Below are 15754 nucleotides of genomic sequence, written 5' to 3'. Positions count from 1 at the left end.
TTGAACGTCATTTATTTTACAGCAGAAATATATGACAACAGAACAATTTTAAGCCATAGAAAATATTAAGAAAAGACAGAGAGAGAGGGAGAAGGGGTAGGATGAGAAAAAAAAAGACAGATAATTAGATCCATGGCATGTCTCATGCCTTTATTATTTCAATGCATACACACTTAATGATTATCCAGTCCATATACATTTGCTACATTCAGGTATAATGGGAAGGTCTTAGTCTATTGTACCATTAATCCATACCACTGCTATGATATCATAAATACAAGTATTTATTTGACTATTGCCGTATTGCACAGAATTACAACAGTTATTAAGCTAAGAGTAAGTCCTGATGTATATGTATCTTGTGCCTCTCTGTGGTAATTTAACCTCTCTTGGTGCCCCTCCCTCTTTGCTGCAATGTCTTCAAAAGCTGCACAATAGAAAAGAAGAGACATGAAAGCATAATGAATGGCAGCCTTTGCTGTCTACTTCAACCTACATCACTGAATGGTGATGGGTCAGTATACTTACACAACTGGGGGTGTCAACAGTTCGAATCTCATCCTCCCATTGGGTAAGGAGGCCCTTCTTGCATTGTTTCAGGTCAGTACAGTGGTGACAGCATTGCTTCCCAGTGTGTTGGATTCCAGTTGCACCAGAGGCAGTCTTGGATAAGCTCTCCCAAGCCTCAGTCTTATCTTTAGACCCAGTATAGTCCTCCTGCAGCAGCTGTAGCACTTCACAAGGAGTGCCACAAAAATTCTGAACTCCTCAACACCCCATCTCTGTGGCACCATCATCTCCCTCACCAGCCAAGTCTTCATAAGTCAAGCAACAAATCTATGTCTGAATTGGTGCAAAATTCCAATTTTGCATTTAACAGCCAGTGCACAAGGAATCACACTCATGCCAACTGCATTTGCATGATGGAAAGCAGAGAAATCCATTGCCAGAAAAAGAGGGAGGGATTTCATTAAACAGTAATGAAGGGTGAAACATAGCAGTGAGATTTGCCATGTATGATGCTCTGTCTATTCACACTTTTTCCAGTGGTCAACATTGACATGCTTAGTGACTTGGTTTGTAAGTCTTGGTCTTTGGAAGCTTAAATAGGATGACTTTGGGCATATATTTTTGGGACTTGTACATTGTAAAATGTTAATTGAACAAGGTGGGAATCAATCCTATGGAATAAAGACTATAGAAATTTCAACCCAGGTTATTATTTTTCATTGCTACACAAAAACTCCCTTAAAACCATGGTCATTACAAATATACTGCATTCAGTATAAAGAGAGATATACTTTAGATAGGCTTTATGTGTATGACTTTAAGAAGTCTTGGGAACACCATTCCCATGTAAGCAGGAATATTACTGTTTGTAAATATATTTCAAATGGATAGACTTTCATGAGCTGAGTAATACAGGTCCGGGCATGATACATGCATACTACACAACACATACTTTCCTAAACACATATTTGGGCTATGTGAGAAGTCAAGATGATTTTAACATAACTATTATACCCATCAATGATATGCAAGTACATTTTTAATTAATTATCATAATTGTCATGCTTAAACAATTACACACAGAATTAACTGGGTTTCATAAGTAAGTCATTAATGAGATTTGCTACCTATAAATGTGGAAAGTGTGCAAACATTACTGAAACATTTCTTGCAATCAAACTACTTATGATAGCCGTTTGCATGTATTGTTTCCTTCCTAATCAAAGTATTGCGAGAAATGACATTCTGACACCCTTTATAAAAATAAGTATCTGCACTTGACCCCTGGATCATATGTGTTCTTTCAATCAAATCACTGCATTTACAACTTGTGCCACAGAGAGAGGTAGATGCCACATGCGCTTCACTCAGTCAATAAAAATGAGAATGTTAAAGCCTTGCAACCATACCAGGAGTGTTTATGCTACTGAAGGCTACAGAAGTTATTTTTTTCACTTTTTCTGTAAGCTGTGATCCCAGTTTGTATTCTGCTAAGCAGCGTGCAAATTGAAAAGAAGAAGAAGAAAAAAAAAAGACAAACATGACTTGTATTTCCATCTAACAGTTATATCATTACCATGACACATGCAACATTTTCACATCTGTTTTACTCATCGTAAGCAGCATTTGCACTATACATCATCAGCGTTTCATGTAGTGTCAATGCCTCAGAAAGGGGATGTAAAGGCAATGACAGGAGGTCATGCTTGGCAGACTACATAGTTAGGACACAGAGTATACCATGAAGAAGTACTTCTTACTGAGATGACATATGATTCAAGAATTTATACAAATTATGTGACAGACCTAGACACAGTACTCATGTTAATCCTTTTCTGTTATAATACTTTGCAAGCTGTCATATGATACAACATCCCCTGATACTATTATTATTAATAAGGACAACAGGTGAAAAGGCCACAACAACATGTCTGCAACCTGAATTCACATGAAACACAAGTAAGACAGGCAACATTTATCACATACTTTAGCATATGCATTTCATATTTAACATATTATTATATAGTTATTCTATATCCAGTTTTAAAAATATTTGCAAATGGGATTCAAATCCTGCATCATCTGTCCTGTTTCTTTAAACTCATTGCACTTTATACCTTGGGCTATAGTGTTTCTTCACTTACTGCTGTTCAGAGTGCTTATCAAAATGCACCTCTGCCAGTCTAAAATGCACTAATGTTGACATTCCAAATTACATTTTCTTAGTCTGTACCTTAGGTAGTGAGCTCTCATTCACTGCCATGTAATACTGCCAGTCCAAACTGCACTTTGTCAAAATGTGCACAAAGGACGAACACAATAAAAAATAAATAAAAATTTAAATACCATCAGACAGTCTGCAATAATAACAATAAAAATACAGGACTGGGAGATGTCAGTAGATGTCTGTCTTACAACCTGATGGTATGGTCAGGAAATATGCATTAACTCCCCAAAAAGCACACTATCTGGATTTTAACCCTCAATTCAGTGCAATAACAACACACACTCAGTCATGCTTTTTATCCATCTTTGCCACAACACAGGCTTAGAGTGGTAATCAGAAGATGTACATTCCATAGAGATCTGACTTAGCAGAATAGTAGCTTACAGGTCCACCAGAGAAGTATTCCTTTCTCATTTGCTTGAACATGTCTAGATGAATGTGATATCAGCCCATGTCACATTAATGTGAGGTTGGCAACACTGTAGCTCTTTCTTCCCTTTATTTTCTGAGCATCTTCCCCTTCTCTCAGCTTAATTTACAGAAATACAATTTTATGTGCATTTCTTTGCATCTTTGTTTCAGTATTTAATGTAGCTGATTAGTACTGCAGAACCATTTTTAATCAGAGGATGGAGAGTATGCTATTATTAAAAAAATGTCATTGTTATTGAGTTAGTTCTCATAGCTCTCTCAATGTACTTCCACACTTTTTCTTAAGTCTAATTTCCATGGCAGAACCACTTCAGAGAGAAGAGTCTCCTGAGTATTGTTTGTTTCTGTACTCAGATTAATCATCAACAATTACAAGTCATTAGCAGCTATCAGTTGTCATTGATCCTCCCTGCAGTCCTAGAGTGTGTGCATGCAATTGTTTCCTAGGGCATGTGCATGCAGTTGTGTAGCTCATTACATGATGTTGACCTCCGTTACACCAAGTGAGAATTTTGAATTTCAGAAATGCTGATGATTTAATACCTCATTTGCATATTCCCAGTGTTCTGAGGGCTGAATCTACACTACATAAAGGTAATCGTGAAGACAGGGAATTTGATGGAGGGGAGACTGTTTTGATACAGACAGACTGTTACTGGTATTTACTTGGAGCAGAATTTTCTACATATTAAAGCATGTTCTCCTAAGGTATGTTGTCCTCTTTATAAACTGTTTATGTTTTCATATTTGGAATGTATTTCAATATGCAATCAAATTTTTTTTATCTGCATGCATTTTTTCATTCACATTTGGCATACTCCAAGTATGGCAGTTCTTGCTCTGGTTTCAACATTTTTTAATGAATGGTATGGTTACATCACAGTACTGTGTTGCCATTTGCTCTTGAAATTTGAACAGGTACTGTAGACAAATGTATTTTGTTTATATCAACTTCAAGGGGTTGCATATGTGTAGCTTACAGAGGTGTTAGGCTTTTCAGATGTCCAGGGGCAACCTCCATAACAGTGGAGAGACCAATGAAACATTATTGGCATTGCTATGTTGAATTCTTCCCTATTTATTGATAATACTACTGTCCTCATTACAGAAATTTTAAGAGACTGGATGTGATGCCGATATATTCAATTTTATTTATTTTTTTCGGGGGGTGGCTCCCTTAACTTGTGTGTAATCCTAAATGAACATTTTGTGTTCAGTTGTTTTGTGTTGATGATGGGTACACCGATTTTATTTGAGGAGAATAATCACATAATGTGCTACAAATGTATTTTGTCTTTTTTCTGCTTCATGTCTTACAGGATTATGGCACCTAGGCCATCTGTTCCATGCAAGCCACCATTCAGTGATGTATAGAATGTGGTCATCATTCAAGCCTTATGCCACCATGGAGATTTCTGCTTAACAGAAGCAGAAGTGACATCTGCCTGAAAAAGCATGTGGTAACAGGTGGCTGTGACATAAATACAGTGGGAGGCTATGCCAAGAACTATAATTATGTGTAGCATCATGCCACTGATATGATATAGTATCCCATAAGTGGGCAGCTGCAGTTACACATGAACAGATTGCTACACGGGGTGGGGGTGGGGAGTGGTTCTGCTATCGAATCACCACCACTCACTGAAACTGATATACTTTGGATAGGCTTGTGTTCTACCAGAGCCTCGGAAGAGATAGTGCAAGTCCTAAATGTGGTAAAACCCCCAATCTGAACTGGGGACATAGAAGTGGCAGAGGAACTCATGCCAGAGGCAGTTCTCATGACTGGGGGCAACAACACTGAACTAAGAAGTCTACCATGCATGGCTCATACTTGTCCAACATGTCTTGACATAGTGATAACAAAACAAACAAAACAAACTAGGAAATCATGTGAAAGGGTGTCAGGCATTCAAGAACCCACAGAACTTCATCAGATAAATGGTAGTTATAGCCCTAAGTGTTTAAATGCAATGCCATATGCCACATGACTCTTTCAGAAAATTAACCAATCTGATGAAGTCCTGTGGGTAACAGAATGAAAGTGCTTATTTTTTCTTACATATTTTAACCTATGGTTTTTATTTATTTTTGGATTAAAAATACATTATACTTTAACTCTTTCTGAGTACCTGGCATCCTTTCACACTGGATGCCCAGACATAGTGCTAGCACAGAGCTTGATTGTGTTCATGTAGACACAGATACATATTTCACAAAAAGTGTCCATACCAACTCATACACATGCAACCTAATGAAAATGTAATGCTGATTGCAATACATCTCCTGTTACTGACCCTGAGAAATGTTCTACTTTAATGAATCTCTGTGTTTCTTATTTACAAATGCTCACTACTTTGGTGTCAGCCTTGGCCTCCTGCCACCCACCCTGTGCAAATGATGATGACTGTGCCACACCCTTTTGTTTATTTTGACTAAGGGTTGCATATATGTCTGATGCACTGAGTGGATAGAAGTGAGGCTTTCTCACAATGCTGATTTTCTCCATATGTAATAAAGAAGAAACTTTGGGATGTTTTTATAAGTGCTCATTTCTGAAAGATTATTCCAGTTAGTTTTGTAAGTCATGCATTCAAATCAGTGATATTGCAGTCCTTGCTTATTGCTCTACTAGTGAAACTGTTGATATAATTGGCCTGTTGACTAATTTATATACAGTGGGTAAGTGACCAGCTTGATGCAGGTTATTGCTCATAACAGTCATATAAGCCAATAATGCTATTGCTAGACACCTCACACAGGTTCTGCTTGAGTAAATTTATGACTAACAGTATGCAGGTATATGAGTTACTTTTATCTTCTTGCACATTTGTTTTTATACTACAGGTTCCACACCTACCTTGACATTACTGCAGGAATGACTCACATCCTTTGGGTCTGTCTCTATCTGGTGCTATCTGTACACAGCCATTACATGGGGAAGTAAAGTTTGTGGACGTTGGCTGGCATCAGTTTTACTGTTTATATGTGCTTAAGTCATTAAGTGTATTCCTTAGGTGGTGAGTGCATGTGTGTGCTGTCCTTTGCCTCTTAGTTGGTGAGTGAGTTTGTGAGTGTGCTATGCCTACCTCATATCCATCACAGGGGAATATTGTGCATGCCTATGTCTGATGCCTCTTTCTGCAGCTGAAGATTCTCCCTGAGAATCCTCATCTGTATGTGCTGTAGGTGCTGGCCCTGATTGTGATTCAGGAATGTGTGGTCCTGGCCCTTGCTGTCCCTGGTGCTGCTGTTTCCTCAAGATGATATTGTTCAGCGTGGCATGGATTGTGAGTATTTATGTGCAGGTGCATGGGTCTTACTGCAGAGCACCCTATGATGTGTCTAGACACCACAACCATACCTTTAGCATGCTAGCTATACACTCTATGTGTTTCTAGTTTGATCATGGGCATTGTTGTATCCTTCTTTAGTAGGGGCATGCGTTTCTGATGGGTGTCATAAGCCATGGTTCCAGTGCATAATTTGCATCCTTCAGTAAATGGCCTCGTGGAACATCACCCCTAACAAACCTTGTTTAAAGCTGAGAGGTGTGCAATACAAGTGAGTCAGGATAAAATAACTGCCTGGGTTGCCAGAACAGGCATTGAGGATAATCCCTCATGCATTACAGACAACCTGGCAGTTGACTTAGTGGAACCCTTTCATGTTGATACATGTTGTCTGTTTACCAGGCCAGGCTTTTTTCCTATGTGTGTGCAGTCTATGTCCTATAGAAACTTCAGGGAAGTGTGCTACAGCATAAAATTCCTGCATTGTTCTTGCTGTCTTCTCTGGGGTACAGGGAAAATAGATGCATACCCTTGCATGATCTAGCTTAGCATTAAGAAATTCGTACAATATTCCAGAGGCTGAGGCCTGTTACACCCGTAGTATATCCCCTGTGGGTCTAATATACTAGTGGATAATATCCTTAATGCCACACATGTCTTAATTTCATCTGGTGTAGCTCATTTTCCTCTGGATCTGAGGTGGGGGTGGCAGAGGTTGCAGAGTTCCTGGATTGTTTCCCTATCCACCCTGTATCACTATAACATTTCAATATCACGCAGTCCACTATACATTAAACGAGGGGGTCTGTCTCCTTGGCCAAGGTCTGTCAGTGGCAGCAGCAGCATAGGTTTGAGCCTGTTGCACCTACACCTGCAAGAGAGCAGCAACAGCAGCCGCTGATATTTTTTTTTCTAAGTGTTAAAGTGCCTGTATTAGAATAATGTTTTGGGGTTCATGGCAAAGGGCTATAATAAGTGTACACGATTACTTTATACCTTCCTGTATAGCTCCACCATCTTGGATTGGTTAATTAACACCTACTTTGGTTAGTTATGCTTTAATTAGCATACTTTGCTGTTTATCTTTGTTTAGATGCAGCCATTTAATGCATCATGTAGCTGCTCATGAATCCAGCCCTCTGTCTTTCAGTGTTCCTTTTGTTCTGTGAATCTGCGGCATTTTTCATTTTTATAATTAACAATTTAATTATAACTATAAGAAGAATCATGATTGTTTGAGCTGTGGTAATTTAGTTACAAATTATGGAGAGTGTCACAGAAACAGCTAAAACTGGTTTGAATCATTCTTGTTTGTGACATTATGATGTGACAGTACTTCAGTTTGTTGTAGCCCATTTCATCCTTTCTGGCAAATATTCCATCCTTCTTGACTTGGAGAATTAAAGGCTTCTTTGCCAAGCTTCATTAGTTCCTTGATACCTCAGGGTTTACTGGATTAAATCCTGGACTCAGAACAAAACAAACATAACTATTAATGAGTTAGCATGTGACATGTTATAGGTTGTACTTAAAGGTTGCCTTTACTAGGACTTGAGAGACAGTTATCAAAATCTCAACTGGTTGGGAAGAAGAAAAAATAAAACACCATGAATATCTGCAAATGGGTTGAGCAGATGTAGTCGCAAGGTGTTGGTATGTGAGCAATTCAATTACAACTTTATCAGGAAATCAGCATCCATAACATAACATAGATTCTAGGAAAATGATCAATCATTTATTAGCCACAGTCCTAAATGGGTCTACTACATGTGCATGAGACACAATTGCTTGAGACACACATCCTTGTTGCCACTTACTTGTTTCAGCAAGTGCTGTAACTCCCAGTAAGTCATCTTCTGCAATGTTTATCATCCCTACCGAAACCCTGATCCTCTCCATAAAAACTCCCACCCATTGCCTAACCGTAAAGTCCCCCATCCCTCCTAAACCTAAACTTCGCTTTTCCATCCTATCCCTGATGTCCCTGTTCCTAAACCTAAAGTAATTAGTATGTTTCTTAACTAGACTTCTTAACAGCAGTGCTCTGCATTCATCTTAAAGTAGCAATGTGATTTTACATATTCACAGTATACATAGGCACATAGCAGCTATAATTTCTTATCATCACATCTACCCCTTTAGAGGGAAAGGGAGAAAGACCTCGCTCTGAAACTATAAAGTATAGATATATGCATAACTGTTGCACATATGTAACATTCTGAAATGATTCTGTCAGTGCAAGTGTTCTAAACACCTTTTTTTACAAGCTATTTTGATCATTATTTATGAAATAGCAAACTTCAAATACACATTACTTGTTATATAGAGGAAAATATGAAATTGCCACTTTTCTGTCCATGTTACTAAATTACTGTCTTTATAACAGGTTGGCATCTTTATTTCTCTACCATTACATCAGAGCCATAGATGGATCATCCACCACCAGGACCATTCCCCAATCTGAAGCTCCAAATCTCTAAACTGAGGAATGGAAAAAAAAAAAAAGAATAGAAAAAATGTCCATTTCCCCAGTCTCCCAGCCTGGAACTCCAAGCCCATTCTTCCCCACCAGTGCCTTTCAGCTCTAAGTTGTAGAGCAAAAAAAAAAAAAAGTTGTAGCAAATTGTCTTGCCGCAACTTATTATGGTGCCACACACAAGGTACTCATTCTAAAATGCTGGTACAGAAATGAACGTAAATACTGTACTACTGATTAATCTAAATGTCCTGACCTTATGCCCTCGAATCACAGTAGTTGTCCAATAGCTACAATGTTACCTTTTTACATATTACTTTTGGTATGTATAACATGATGGTAGTAAATATTTGTATTCATTCTAATTTACATGCAGCTGTTGGCCAACTATTGCGATTTAATGTGTTGAGAGTTGACAAAGTCAGCTTTTGATGATTAAAATGTTCAATGCTTTTGTTTCAATGAACTGACAATTAATGTTTTAGTCATTTGATCATTTAACATGAACCTGATAGATCTGATACAGACTTATCCAGGAAATTAATTATGCCCAGGTCTTATTTTAACACAATCACATAAGATGGCCTCTAGCTTAGCTATTGCTGCGACCTTCCTTGCATTTAATCTGATTCTAATAGCCCTTATGTTATGACCAAAATAAATACTACAACTCAGTCCTTCCAAATCAGCATTTGTCTTGGTTTAACTTTAATTCTGAACCTTTCAAATACTGGAGCACTACATCTAATCAGAAGGTATGTGTATCTTTATCTGAAGCAAACACTAGTATGTAGGGTTGCCACCTTTTCAAATTGCCAAAGTGGGACATTTTCGGGACACACATCAGATTTTACAGGCCGACACATACCCACGGTCAGTACAAAGAATAGAACTTTACTTTTTTGCCTAAATAAAAGCTTATTCTTGTAGCAGTTTAGTTGCTTATTCTGTTTCGTGTAACATTTAGGTATTTTATATACAGAAATAACTATTTTATGCAACTATTACATAAAATATGGGACATAATTATGTCCTACAATCTCAGGACATTTGCCATTTTTAATATTTTTTGTCAGGACACAACTGCCCAAAGAGGGACTGTCCCTCGCAAAGTGGGACAGGTGGCAAATTCATAGCAGCAGCTACATCTGCATGCCCTTTTAGTAAGTCATTAGTTTTGTGTTGAAAGGTTTGAGGTGTTGAGGTTATACATTGTGTGGGTCGGCTAGAACTGGTTCATATTTCTCAGGATGCTTGAGGTGCTTTAGACTCTTTAGAGAAGTTGTTGCAAAAAGAAAATGCTTTGCACTTCAATATGTTGAGTCTTCAGCGTTACATAGACTTAGATATAACACCTAGAGGGCTTCGTTTTTTAAGAATCTGACTACCCCCTTTGATGCTTCTGATCCTGTAGATAAGCAGTTTGAAATAAAATGGATTTCAGCTGCTCATAAGAGAGCGACTGAATAGCTACACATCCTAATAGAAAGGGATGCAGTCAAACAGCGGAAGGTAAAAGAAGAAATTGCGGTTTCCTGCAATGGTTTGGCTGAACAGTTTGGTCTTGAACAGTTTGACCAAATATTGTGCAACTTGAATGTGGAGCTGGAAGAAGCTTCAAATGAAATTATTAAAAGAAAAATAAAAAAGTTGGAGTGGGACATCCGTGACTACAATATTGGCTACGCCTTTAAGAAGCCGGCCAATCAGAAACAAAAACAGCAGAAGCATCGCTCTTCGGGTGGAGCTAATCCTAAACTGAGTGTTTCCTTTGCATCATCAGAAGTAGTCAGCAGCATGGGAGAACTGGAAGAGGAAGAAGGGGGTTATGTGCCATTACCATGACCACAAGAACTGGAATATTTCAGAAATAACTTTTAGAATCAACGAGACTTCAGTAATGTACAGAAGGAAATAGGGATGGATAATACCCGAGGTATGACAACCTCCAAAAACAGACTAGATATTGATGTTTATAAAGTTTTATCATTACTTAATGAAACTGTTGCTGATATCTGGCTATGTTTTGAATTAACGTGAAATGTCAGTGTTACATACAGCATGGTTTGAAATTTGTACCTACAGTATTCATAGAAAATATATTGTTCAAACTGAGATTTTCCAGCTGGTTCATAAACTTCATTTATGCAATTTGTTTGATATCGATAAATGTGTTTTTTTCTGGCAATGATTTGGGGGAAATAGAATCTGATACAAATGATAGATTTTGTACTTGTGAGTCCTCTTTTTCTGTTAGTGATGACATTAATGACTATTGTCTATTGGATACTTCAAATGTGCCTGTTAAAAACAAATTTATCCTCCCTTCACACATGAGGGAATATCACATTTTTCTTCTATGGTACACTTTGCTGTGGATAATGTTTTTAATACATTTTATAAAGAGAAAAATAATATACATTATAATTTAACAAAACAAGAATGGGATACACTACAAAATATGAGTAAATGGCAAGAGTTGGTCATAATGCCTTCTGATAAAGGCAGTAAAATGGTAGTGTTACATTTTTCCCAGTATTTGAAAATGTGTATGGATCACCTGAATGAAGTAGAGGTTTGTAAAATTTCTAGTTTTTTTAGAATATAAACAGGCTATTGATACATTTTAAAGATATCTTGGAGAAAGGACATAGACTTGGATATTTATCTAAGCAAGATGTGGAAGCAAAATTTAATGTAGATAATAGTACTTTAGCTAGATTCTATTATTTGCCAAAAGTTCATAAAAACTTGATTTCTCCATCAGGACATCCAAATTGTGGCAGCAAGTAATTATTTTCTATACAATATAGGAATCATGTTACATTCATATTTAACGAAGTTTGTAGTAACATTGGATTCCTACATAAAAGACTCTTTTGATTTCTGGGACAACATAAAATATGTAGTATGGGGAGAAGATTTCTATTGGATAACTTTAGATATAAAAAGTTTGTACATGAATATTAAGCATTCAGTGGGTTTAGAGGGACTTAGATTTTTTCTAGGCGATAGTCTGGTAACGTGTTATATTATAGAGTTAATCTATTTTAGTTTAGTTAATAACTTTTTTGAGTTTAATCAGGTTATCTACCAACAAATTTAGGGTACAGTAATGGGAGCTCCATTTGCTCCCGTGTATGCAAACTTAGTAATGGGACTATTTGAGGTAGATTTCTTGTATAGGTTAGATTTTTTTTAAGAAATATGTTCTTTATTATTATAGATTTATAGATGATTTAATTTTTTTATGTAGGGGGTAAAGTTTTGGTACAGGATTTTGTAGATCGGTTACATACAGTTCGTTTTGGGTTTGGTTTTCAGTTTGCTGGCATGCAGAGTGGCAATTCAATTATTTATTTGGACATAATTTTAGAAGGGCATATAAATGGCAATATAAGTACAAAAATACATAGGACATTTGAAGAAGGAGGCCACCTTTTAGATGGCCAAAGTTGTCACCCTTCTCATGTACTTAACTCTCTTCCTTATAGAGAAGTATTAAGGGTAAGTAGATTATGTAGTGAAAAGGAAGTTTTAGAGAAGGAAATACTTAACAGTTGTGTAATGCTGGACAGGGGCACAGGAAAATAATTTTCTTGGGTGACGAAAGCCAGGGAACCTTTTTGGCTAGGCTTATATAGACCCCGAGGCTGATGACCTATAAAGGTGGCATAGTATGGATGTTATTAGGAAAGCTTTAGAAAGATTGTGTTTTGGGAAAAATAAGGCAGTTGAAAAGTTTAATGGAGACAGAAGGATACTTAATTATTCTGATAGTGGTAAAAATAAGAAAGCATATTTTGTGACATCATTTAATGTATTATCTAATTAAATAACAGCTATTATAAAAAATTACTGGCCATTTCTCTTAAAGGGTAGAAATAGGGCTACTAATTTATGACATGCCCCCTTGATTTCCTTTAAGAGGGACGTAATTTAAAAGACAGATTAATACATGGAAAATTTTGTTTGCCAAAGGAAAACTGTAATAACAGCATTGACAGATTGGGAACATGGCCACATGGGTCTTGCTCCATTTGCCCTTATGTTATCAAATCCTTTGAGAGAATTAATGTCCGGAAGTTTGATCAGATGGCAGAATATACCTGTAATACAACAGGTGTGGTTTATGTGTTGAAGTGTTCCTGCAACCTATTTTATATTGGTGAAAGTAAAAGATCTTTTAAAATTAGGTTACAGGAACATATAAGAGACATCAATCAAAAATAAAAGAAAGGAAAGCCCTATTGCATGTCATTTTAATTCTGTACAGGGGGGTATATATAGATTTAAGGGCCTGCATTTTAGCAAATATAAAAGCTGAAAATGTTGTTTGTTTGAATAATATGTTGTTGTATAAAGAAACTGTTTTTATTTTAAAATATAATACAATGACACCTGCTATTTTAAATCAGGAATGCAACTGGACATTTCTTTTGTAATGGAGAAGTTTTAAATTGATGTATTTTTTTATTGAATAATTGATTGATTGTTATATTGCTATTACTACATATGGAGCATATATTTTTGTTAGCATTATCTCCTGGAAGGCTTGTATGCTGAGGCACTAGAGAATTTGAGTGTTTATTAAATTTGTGCTTCTTGAATCACTGGTTTTGGTCGTTTTGTTCTACTTGGATTTCTTCTTGCTTAGTGGTTAAGGTTATACTTAACTGCAGTCTCTGGACACAAAACCATCCCATCGGACTGATAAAGACTGTCAGATTTTGGCTATTTTCTTCTAGGAGTATTTATTAAAAACTACTGGAAGCATCTAATGTGGAAGACATTTTAGCACTGATCCGTTAAGGTGTTTCATCATCTTATATAGGTAAAATAATGCTTTCTCACATATATGTATCATGTTTTTTTTTAATGAATACATATTCGGCACAGTTGATTTTCTTTATACCTGGAACCATTGGCACACACCAGTTGGTCAGTTCAGTAATACTTTCTATCCCACCAAGTCCTTGCATTCTTTTGTGTTCTGCCACTACTTTTTACAGAATAAGAAATGGTACTCTTCTGGATGTGATCAAAGCACACAGAACAGCTTTTGACTCTAACTTTACTGGTTCACAGTTAAGCAGACCATCTTCACCAAACAAATCTACTTTGACTTCATTTATCCTGGCATTTGGCCCCATTTTGCATGTCATGGCTGTGCTGAACAGATTATTTATGTATGGGCCACCCAGCACATAAACCCAAAACTCAGACTTGTGCTCCATCTTCTCAGGCATGGCTAAAAATCTACCAATGCACCTGAGTCTGCCTGCAGGGCCATGTACTTCTGTCTCTGCTTCATGCAACAGTGAATGCTTTGAGATATTTCTGTAAGAAGTATATGATATCACAGGAGCATTGGCCCCTGCATCAATTTTGAAACCCACTTGAGTTTCATGAGTAATAAGAATAATAGTTACTAAACCCAGGAAAATGATTTCTGAACTTACGTTTTATTGTCAGAAGCAACTTCTTTAGTCAACTTCATCCTGAAAATGACCTTTTCCAGCCTTTTATATTTCTTCACTTTCTGCCTTTGCTACACACTGGTCTGGCATAGCATGTTAACAGTTTCACCTTGTGCATTTATCAAAGTTACATTCACAATGCTTCTCATGGTCAAATTTACTTTGTCCCTGAAACAGTTTTTGATACTGGTCAGTTTCATTCTTCTTTTTGAACATGCTGTTTTACTTCATACACATCATTTGCCACATTCACGTTAGCATTTTATATATTTACTAACAGCCTGTCTGTTTATTTCAGCTATAACTTTTGAAATACATCAGTAACAGCCATCACAATTGCAATCCTGTCTTGAATCTGTTCATCTTTCATTTCACTGAACTCACAATTTTAGTCAGTTCATAAAATTACCTTATAAAAACTTCAACACATTTTTTGTACACATCTGTAGAAACATGTTGTTTCATGTATATTATTTCTTTGTGACATGAAATATTCATTGAGCTTATTAATTACTGACCCATTTGTAACACGCTGGTCTTCTGAGAATGAAAAGAAATTTCTCCTCAGCCTTTTGGCTAAGATCAAGTGTGTCTGTTCCTCTACCTCCTTGTCTATGGCATAAAACAAAGTGTTTACCTGAATTTCATCTGTATCTTTTTCATATATAGTTGTAATACTAAAGCATGTGGATCTCTGTGTCTTTGCTAAGTCAAAAGCTCTGGTGCATTAAATTTTGTTCTAGTCTATATAGATTCATTTTTCTTGGGCTAAAGGGCTTAACTACACAAAATGACCGCTTTTTGAGGTATAAATATTGGTTTTAGGTAAAAACAGCTTACTCTGAGTTTGAGAAACATTGTGAAACATGTTAGCATGATTTCTCTGACGAAATGTGTTTTCTGTTTTCTGTTCTGAAGAAAATCCTCTTGTTACCCAGTTATGTTGAATGACAATGTCAGCAAAGTCAGGATACAGCAACATTTATGCAAGTAATACTACCCAACAGGGTGTGTGTTATTGTGTAAGGCAGGGCATTATTTACACAGTAACACACACCATAGAAGGCATCATTGCTCTTAGAGAATCTTATTTGTTTCCATAGTTTTGCCTGGATCTCTAATATTTCAAATGACCTTGTAAAATCAAGGAAGCTCTTTAATGTTAAGTCTCATTTGACAACCCATTCCTTTTAACATTCCCTGATACATACATTTGAGTTATTGTATTTTAATTTCTTGGTTAACATCAGCAAATTTACAATTTCTTGCAATGTTTATTAACCTTATCCTATATACATATATAAATTTAGTGATGCTTTTTCTTTTTTCTTAACTT

The sequence above is a fragment of the Protopterus annectens genome, chromosome 2.part0, assembly GCF_019279795.1.
Source record: "Protopterus annectens isolate FY-2018-M chromosome 2.part0, PAN1.0, whole genome shotgun sequence".
Lineage (NCBI taxonomy): Eukaryota > Metazoa > Chordata > Ceratodontiformes > Protopteridae > Protopterus > Protopterus annectens.
This window is presented reverse-complemented; position numbering follows the sequence as displayed.